Here is a 10283-nt window from a genome sequence, read left to right as displayed (position 1 = left end):
GATGCCGGCGCCCGTTTTTTTGCGCTGGCGTCCGTTTTTGGCGAATTTTTACCGCAAATTTTTGCGGGCATTTCGCGAATTTATTCGCTCTGCGCGAATCGCGCAAATTCGCCGCGAATTCGCCCATCACTACTCATCCCATCTCTTAAAGGGCACCTATCACAGCCAAAATCAAACACATATTAACAATCTGACCAGTACAAGCTAAACACGTTTAATCAAACTACATATAAAGTTTTTTGAAAAAACTGCAGGTTTTAAAAAAATCCCTTACTTTGTCAAATGGGTTCTTTCACTGAGGGAGGCCATACTGTGACTATAACAGAGACTCTAATATGCAAATTTCAGGAGCATGCTCAGATTGTAACACTGCTTTGAGTATTCTACCCAGAATGCCTTGTTTTAGTAAACTCCTCCACTAGAAGTATCCACTAGAAGTGCTGCCACCTGCTAACTTCCAGCAGGGGGCAGCACTACTGTACAGCAGCTAACACACAGGTTTGGCTGATTTGAAAATAGCTTTGAAGGGTTGATAAGCAACAAGGAATTTGAACTGAGCATGTGCAAGATTTCAGAGCTCCAGTTGGCTGGGAAGATATAGGTAGGAGGAGCCAGTGAAATCCAAGATGGCTGCCTCAGCTAGAACTGCAGGGGAGATAGGGGAGATGTTGCAGAAGGAATAGTGAGCTGATCATTTACATTATACAAACAATTCTAACTGTTTTAAAAATCAAATTTCTTGAACTTTCACATAGTGTATTTACTTAGTAAATGATTTTGGTCATGATTGGTGCCCTTTAAGTAGAATGGCAACAGGAGCTCCTACATCGGTTATTCTACAAGAACACAATCATTCTTGTCAAGAATTTCTACAATCACTTCTTCTTATTTATGAATTTTAAAAAATGGCCATTCAAAATGAATAAAACGTCATCCTTGAGAATCTTTCCTTCAAGCTACTTTTTTATCCTTTAATTATTGCTTTGCAGGAGTCCCATTACAAAGAAGGATTAAGCTCCCTAATGGATCTGCATGTCTACCCCAGGCTGCTAAACCAACTAGTTGAAGAAATCAATTCATAAATCATAATTTAGATTTTCTGTGAGTAGATGTACTGTAAGTATAACATTTGCCCAAGTTCCAAATACTGGATTTTGCTCTGGTCCGACTCTGACCAATACCTTTTTAAATAGAAAGCAAGTTTGTGAGGAATCCTCTGTTTCTCTGAATCTTTCTTGGTTCTTGCAACTTGAACTCATCTGGAATTTTTGGTCACCACTCTCTCTTTCCCTCCAGGGAAGCACAGAACTCATTCAGTGGTTTTTCTTTTACATTGATATATAATCTTAATATACTGTATTACCCAAAAATAAGAAAAAACAAATACAATTAAGAAATGGTTAAAAAAAATAACTTTTTTCAGGATTTTTTTTGCAAAAAGAAAATAAAGCAAATAAAACAACAACAAGTTATTTACAGAAGTGAAAAATATATATTAGTCTTTAGAGCTGCAACAATGTTGTCTCTCTATTCTTTAGATTTAACACTCAGTTCTTTGAATATTCTCAGTCATTTCTTTTCCACGTTTATTTGGAGGCTACATTTATTTTTTAGCTTCAGATTTAGATTTGTTTTTACAATTTAAATTGAATCACAAATAAGTAGGTTGGTGCCTGATCTTCATATAGACATGGTCCCGAGGGCAGGAAAATCTTGTCTGGTCTTGTATTGGCTACTGATGCAAGGTTTAGTATGGCTTGTTATTAAAAGCTTTTGGTTTTACCAAGCATTTCACATTGAATAGACTTAAAATATTAAGATCCTATGGCCTTCTAATTCAAAGGCTCTTATTATGCTGTATTTAATCTAATCTAATTTTTTGTTATGATTCCAACTTTTCAGCTCTAAAACTCTTTTATTAGGTTTTAAACAAGAGCTACATTTTTCACCTGGTTTCACCACAAAAAAGATGCCCATAGACTCCAATGGGTGAAAAAACTGTTGAGCTTAAAAAATTTGGCGCGCATCTAAAAAAAATGTCGACCGTACACAAATCAATTTTGTGGATTTTTCGTTGTTTCCTGAATTTTCAGCAAAGCAAAACGGGTCAGATTCGCCCATCACTAGAGCTGTTCTTTGCAAATATTTAGTTACTTCAAGGTTTTCGGTCTTTTGAAGTTTTTTTCCCACTTGAAATGCACAAAATGAAATGAAAGAGGATTTCAAGGTTTTTGGATTCTCATTTGTTCTGCATGTATTCATTAATGCTTTTATTGATTTTATTAATAAAAGAAGGCATTCATGCTTTTATAGATTTGGTTATTTTAATAATAAAAGTAGGCATTCATGCTTTTTTTTAAAGTATGAATTTAGCTGTGACTCAAAAAACCTCTAAAAATACACAAATTGTAATTTTGAGAAATAGATCTCCCGGTGTTTAGTGAACATTATTGATCCTTTGCGATCTGGTTCCCTTTTTGGTGCAATTGGTGGATTCTCTTTAGCTTGACATCATTTATCTCATCTTTTAGACCCAATTTAACTGGTAGTGGCATAAGGCATCTTGTTAGTCAGATATCCCCACAAAACTCTTTCTCCATCATATAATTTATATGATACAAACTGGTAGGATCCCCAAAAGTTGGGAGCCCAAAAGCAGAAGCATTAAATTCACCAAATAGTTTTAAAAAAAAATCATATATCCAACTGGTGCAGTTTTTTTTAAGGCCTTTCTTTTGGCAGAAAGTAAAAGAGAGGAATCTTGAAACATGATTCTCCAACCCTCCAGGCCAAGTAGTTCTACCCATATTTGGTATAGTTCTTTTATAAGTAGATTGGAAACAGTGTCGGACTGGCCTGGGAAAAAACGGGGAAAAAAACGATGGACCCCGACCCTCATGGGCCCTACCCTCATGGGCCCCACCGGGCCAGACCCCAATCTGCGCCGGCACAGAAACTGTCTGCGTATGCGCGCCGGGGTGGGGCAGCAGCAAGGGAGTGCGCGGCACCGCAGTCTGACCCTGATTGGAAATAAAGCAAGATGGAGTTAATGTTAGATTACCAATATCTTATTCTATACACAAGAATCTCAATAGAATTTGCAGCTTGGACCTCCAACCATACATAACACTTAAAACTAAAAATATACCAATAATTATACTTTCAACAACTTTTGCAAGTTAATATAGGTGCTAGTTTGACGGTGTAGATACTTTTGGTCCAAATTAATTCTAAATCGTTGGCACATATATCTAGAGTATACAAAAATGATATAATAATTATATAATAATAATAATAATAATAATAAATGTATACAACTGGCTCTACTCCTTGCACTATAAATGACTGATCAAATAATAATTAGCACGGAACCATACACCTCCAAGCAATGCAATAGGCTGCAAAGTAAAGGAAAAAAAAGTTTATTTCATATTAATGAAAGTTACACATCGGCTGGCTCCAGAAGTGCGTGCTCGTTTGTTTCTATCCTCACATATTATATCTGTGTAACGCCAATCTGGGCTATCCACACAACAGATAAAGGTCAATTACTAGATAAGTAGAAATATATTTATTTATACTTATCTAGTGATTGACCTTTATTGCAGTGCACTTTATCTAAAGTTTTATCTAAATTATGAACCTTTTTTAGGAACATCAACTTGAAAATACACTTTTTGTTCTACAATCAATTGGCACTTTATAATGAATTGTGGATCTCATTAATTACAATTTTAACGAATTGATTGTTAACCTGTAGTCTGGCAACATTCATTGGATATATGCACTAAGCAGCACTTTATAGTTAATTAATTAATTAATTGGCTTGGGAATTAATTGGTTCTACACAAAATTGTTGATGGATTAATTGATTGGTACACACTGCACTTTAATTTAAAGTTTGTGGTTTGAACTACTACTTAAATGGTAGTTAATTAAATAATTACTAGATATACAATTAGTTGTTGCTGACGGGGTATTTTTCTATCTATTTTCTGTAAACGATTTTTCTGACTGTTGTCAGATCCCTGTAGTAACTACTAAGATCTTGGTTTTGTAATTATCTGTGATAAAAGAGTTCCTTTTTTTCTCTATTCGCATATAACTGTTATATAAGTGCCAGTTCAGCTGTTATCCAGGTGCTCCCAGAGGGAGTCTTTGAGTTTTGTTATAAAAACACTGAAGGAGGATTCTCTCCTGAGAGATTCAGGAATGACATTCCAAATATAAGGAGTCACAAGAGAGAAGGGTTTGATACGGGAAACAGCAGTAGTAGTGGGGGTACAACCAAGCGGTTGGTCTGAGAGGAGCGGAGGTTTCGGGCAGGAACATATAGAGAGACAAGAGATGAGATGTAGTGAGGTGCAGAGGAATGAAGGGAAGGTTATGAGGAGGAGGAGTTTATAAGTTATTCTTTGTTTTATAGGAAGCCATGATAAGGACTTCAGCAGCGGAGGGGCCTGTACCTTTTGGATGAGAGGAGGAGAATTCTGGCAGCAGTGTTTAATACAGACTGTAGAGGGGAGAGATGGCAGTTAGGGAGGCCAGTTAGTAGAAGGTTACAGTAATCTAGTCGGGATAGGATGAGAGCATGCATGAGCGTCTTGGATGTATCAGGTGAAAGGAAGGGACGGATTTTGGCAATATTGTGTAAGAAAAAGTGACGGGTTTTGACAGTGGTGTTAATATGATCAGAGAAGGAGAGAGAGGAGTCAAAGATTCCCCCCCAGACAGTGAGCTGAGTTGACAGGATTAATGAACCATCAATAGAGATAGTAAATAGGGGAGTAGGACCAGGCTTAGGTGGAAAGATGATAAATTCAGTGTTAGGTTGAGTTTGAGGTGGCGCTGGTTCATCCAATTTGGGATAGCCAGGAGGCAGTTAGAGATCTGAGCCTCTGTTTCAGCTGTTAATGAAGGGGTGGATAAATATATTGGGGTACATCAGCATACAGATGATAATTAAAGCCAAATGAATGGATGAGATCTTCCAAAGACAGAGAGTACAGGGAGAACAACAGCGGACTAAGTACGGAGCCTTGTGGCACCCCCACATTAAGTGGAACTGGAGATGAGGTTTTGTTATCATAGGAGACAGTGAATGATCGGTTAGAGAGGTAAGAAGAGAGCCAAGATGCAGCCTGGTTACGGATGCCAAGCGAATAGAGAATCTGCATCAGGAGAGAGCGATCAACTGGATCAAATGCAGATGAGGTCAAGGAGGAGAAGGATGGAGAAGTGACCTTTGGCTTTGGCACCTGAAGATCATTTGTAACTCTGCACAAAGCAGTCTCAGTAGAGTGACCAGGCCGGAAACCAGATTGTAGAGGGTCCAACAGATCATGGGTGTGTAGAAAGCTAGTAATACAGTAGAACACAATACGCTCTAGGGGGCAAATTCACTAAAGGACGAAGCGCCTAAGGCTAGCATTTATTCGCTAGCGTAGCGCATTCTTGTTAATTCACTGATTCACTAACTGACGCTGGCGTAAATTCGCTAGTGTTACTTCGCACCCTTACGCAACGGACGTAACTACGCAAATTCACTGACGTGCAAATTTTTCTGAATGCTTTTACGCCAGACTTCCTTCGCCACCTCAGACCAGGTGAAGTGCAATAGAGTAGATAGGGAAAGTGAATTAGAGCAAAAAAGATCATGGTGACAACCCAAAGTCACCAAAGTTCTATAGAAATAAAGATCCATGCCTCTGAAGATACCACAGTAGCTCTTTGGTCTTGCCAAACTACTGCACATGCTCATTCTATTCTTGGCTGATGTCAGTGACCTGAACTAAGGGACTGACTCACGAAATTAGCCCTGGAATTAACTCCGCCCCATCATTCACTCTGATCAACTTGACATTGATCACATTGATGTGAAATAGTATAAGGAGAGAAAAACACTTCCATCCCTAACGCTACCAAACCATCTTCATTTCCATAATAATCAAAGTAGACCAATCAAGAGAGGACTTTCCAATCTAAGGCAGTTAAAACAGACATGTCAACCCTATCCGCCTGTTAGACCTGTCACATGGATAAAAGAATAGGGAAAGGCAAACTCTTCAATCCCTAGAGACAGCAAATCATCTTAACTTCCATAATAAACCAATCTAAAGAAATCTTTCAAGGTCAATCATTGGCTGTCAAACTAGAGTTTTCATCCCTATTCCACTATGAGACCTTTCACATTGAAGTGAAATAGTATAAGGAGAAATAAACACTTCCATCACTGAAGCTAGCAAGCCATCTTCATTTCCATAATAATCAAAGTAGACCAATGAAAAGAGAAATCTGAGGCTGTCAAAATACAGATGAAGCCACTTGGATTTGTGAGTTAAATGCGTCATGACTCAGAGTTAATTGAAGAAACTGTGTTATCTAAAGTTATCTTAACTCATTTAATGCATTTAACCTTTTCATTAGCATACCAAAGCACCATTGTTCACAATGGTGAATGCTTTAATTAGATGGGATGTTGTGACACAGTTTTCTGTGTTAAATGAGATAAATGGGATATCTGTGTTTAGTTATTCTGTGTCAAACAGACAAACCAAAGTGGCTGCATCTGTAGGTATACAAATCCAAAAAATATCTCTTTATCCATGCTTTTTGTAAGTTTTATTACATGATATTAAAATTACAAATAAAACCCCACATGGAGCCTAACACATTTCATGCTTACCTTGCACTTAGTCATAGGCAATTGATTGTTTGTAATTTTATAATGATGCACTTAAACTTTTTTTTACAAAACAACATGGCTATTGAGATATTTTTGGAATTTGTAGCTCTACCCCTGTTTGGTCACTAGAGGTCTCTATCATGCTATATTATTTACTATATATTTACTGAGATCTGTGGTTTAGCTTTTATGTGTGTCAAAATAGATATGTCACCCCTATCCCACGATTAGACTTTTCACATTTATATGAAAAAGTATAGGGAGAGACTAACTGTTTCATCCCTACAGCTACCAAACCATCTTCATTTCCATATGAGTCAAAGTTGACCAACCAAAAGAAGACTTTCCAACCAATGTCAATCCAAGGCTGTTAAAATATAATTTTCAACCCCATTCCAATATTTGACTTTTCAAGAAATGAGGAACTTGTGGACTTTGCAAACCAACGCCATTCCCATAATAACCAAAGTAGAACAATCAATTGTAGACTTTCCAGTCTAAGGCTGTGTAAGGCTAAATACACCTTTCACATTGACATAAAATAATATAGGAAGAGGAATACTCTTCTATCCCTAAAGCTAGCAATCCACATCTGTCAAAGTTGACCAATCAAATCACCAATCACTTTCTAATACATATCAATCTAAGGCAGTGAAAATAGACTATTCAACCATATACTACTACACAAGCTTTCACATACATTGACATGAAATAGTTTAGGGACAGAAAAAAATCTTCCATCCGTAGAGTTAGCAAACCATCTTCATTTCCATGAAAGTCAAAGTTGATCAAACTTTCCAGTCCATGTCAATCTGAGGCAGTCACAGTAGACTTTTCAAACATCTTACATTATTAGAACTTTAACATTGACATGAAATTGAGTAGGGACTCTATGTGCCCACCAAAGCCCATGGAAAAAGATCAGTGCAGACATATATAAAACACATATAAAAATAAGTAGTGATGGGCGAAAATGACGCCGGCGTCCGTTTTTTCGAAAAAAAAAATTTGACGCCGGCGAATTTTTTCCGCGAATTTTCACGGGAGTTTCGCGAATTTATTCGCCTGCCGCGAATCGCGCAAATTCACCGCGAATTCACACCTGGCGAATAAATTCGCCCATCACTAAAAATAAGTGCTGCAATAGACCAGTGCTATAAAAGCAAGTGCATAGAAATCAGTGCTGTAGTGCCATAGGCTCTGGCTGGTGGCCAAATATAAAAACTAGTGCTCTAGCCAAAAGGCCTTAGCCATCTTAAAAGCATAAAGTGCATTGTGCATGTGTATAACCCAATAGTGAGTCAGGCACCCCGCTATGGAGCACAATAGTCCCGGACTTTCATGAAGTTTTGGCCACAGGCCAGAGAATCAAGTGGTTCTCCGAATATTCTACTCTTGATCTTAGCCAAAAAGCTAAATTATATAAAGCTGACCAATCAAAAGAGGACTTCCCAATCTAAGGTTGTCAAAATAGACCTTTCATATTGTTATGAGAAAGTTTAGGGAGAAAGAAACTCTTCCATACCTACAGCTAGAAAACTATCTTCATTTTCATATTTAGTCAAACAAGAAATGTCAATGGCAAGTTAAGTTGTGTAGAGTTTTCAACTTTATTCCAATATTGGAACTTCCGCATTGACCTGAAATAGTACAGGGAAAGAAAAACACTTCCACTCCTAAAGCTAACAAACCATCTTCATTTCCATAATATTTATAGTAGACAAATCAAAAGAGGACTTTCCATTAGTGATGGGTGAATTTCTCCCATTTAGTTTTGCAGAAAAATTCGCAAAAAGGCCTTGATAATTGGTGAAACAGTGAAAAATTTGCAAAAAAAACTTGAAATTGGAAAGTTCAAGAAAAAACGTGAAATTCGAACATTTTCACAAAAAAAATGGTGCAATTTGAAAGTTTACACAAAAAAATCTCCATACTAATCACAGCAGACCAATAAAAAGAGACATTTCCATGTCAATCTAAAGCTTTTCAAGTAGAGTTTTTAACCCTATTCCACTATTAGACTTTTCACATCGACCTGAATATTTTAGGGAGAGACAAACTCTTCCATCGCTAAAGCTGGGACATCATCTTCATTTCCATATTTTTAATGACAAAATAACATCATTTAAAAAACATTAGAACACAAGTAGTGACCATGTTGCCCCCTATCACCTGTTACATAAGGACAAAGCTCCCCTTGGACCAGACCCACATGATCCATCTCAGGGAGGGAAGAGTTAAATTATGAGGGGAGACTGACAAGGTTGGGGTTGTTTTCTCTGGGGGAAAAAAGGCGCTTGTGAGGGGACATGATTAGACTTTACAAGTACATTAGAGGACATTATAGACAAATAGCAGGGGGCCTTTTTACCCATAAAGAGAATGAGGTACCAGAGGCCTCCCCTTCAGACTAGAGGAAAAGAAGTTTCATTTAAAGGAACAGAGTAGGGGGTTCATCACAGTGAGGACAGTGAGGTTGGGGAATGCACTGCCGGGTGATGATTCAGTTAATGACTATAAGAGGGACTTGGATGATTTCTTGGACAGACATAATACAAAGGCTATTGTGATACTAAACTCTATAGTTAGTATAGATATGGGTATATATCATTTATGTGACAGTAGGGAGGGCTGTGTGTATGGGGCTGGGTTTTACTTTGGAGGGGTTGGACTTGATGGACTTTGTCTTTTTTCAACCCAATTTACTGTAACTATGTAACTATGTAACTATGTATAGTTTCCCATAGTGTCCCATAGTATCCCATAGTATCCCATAGTATCCCATAGTGTCCCATAGTATCCCATAGTATCCCATAGTATCCCATAGTATCCCATAGTGTCCCATAGTATCCCATAGTGTCCCATAGTGTCCCATAGTGTCCCATAGTATCGCATCGTGTCCCATAGTATCCCATAGTATCCCATAGTGTCCCATAGTGTCCCATAGTATCCCATAGTGTCCCATAGTGTCCCATAGTGTCCCATAGTATCCCATAGTATCCCATAGTGTCCCATAGTGTCCCATAGTGTCCCATAGTATCCCATAGTTCCCCATAGTATCCCATAGTATCCCATAGTATCCCATAGTATCCCATAGTTTCCCATAGTATCCCATAGTGTCCCATATTATCCCATAGTGTCCCATAGTTCCCCATAGTATCCCATAGTGTCCCATAGTATCCCATAGTGTCCCATAGTGTCCCATAGTATCCCATAGTGTCCCATAGTGTCCCATAGTATCCCATAGTGTCCCATAGTGTCCCATAGTATCCCATAGTATCCCATAGTGTCCCATAGTATCCCATAGTGTCCCATAGTATCCCATAGTGGTCCCATAGTGTCCCATAGTATCCCATAGTGTCCCATAGTATCCCATAGTGTCCCATAGTATCCCATAGTATCCCATAGTGTCCCATAGTATCCCATAGTATCCCATAGTGTCCCATAGTGTCCCATAGTGTCCCATAGTGTCCCATAGTATCCCATAGTGTCCCATAGTATCCCATAGTGTCCCATGGTATCCCATAGTATCCCATAGTGTCCCATAGTATCCCATAGTGTCCCATAGTATCCCATAGTGTCCCATAGTGTCCCATAG

Source organism: Xenopus laevis, chromosome 2S (genome assembly GCF_017654675.1).
Source record: "Xenopus laevis strain J_2021 chromosome 2S, Xenopus_laevis_v10.1, whole genome shotgun sequence".
NCBI classification, from domain to species: Eukaryota; Metazoa; Chordata; class Amphibia; order Anura; family Pipidae; genus Xenopus; species Xenopus laevis.
The sequence above is the reverse complement of the archived record's forward strand: the minus strand, read 5'-3'. Positions refer to the sequence as shown.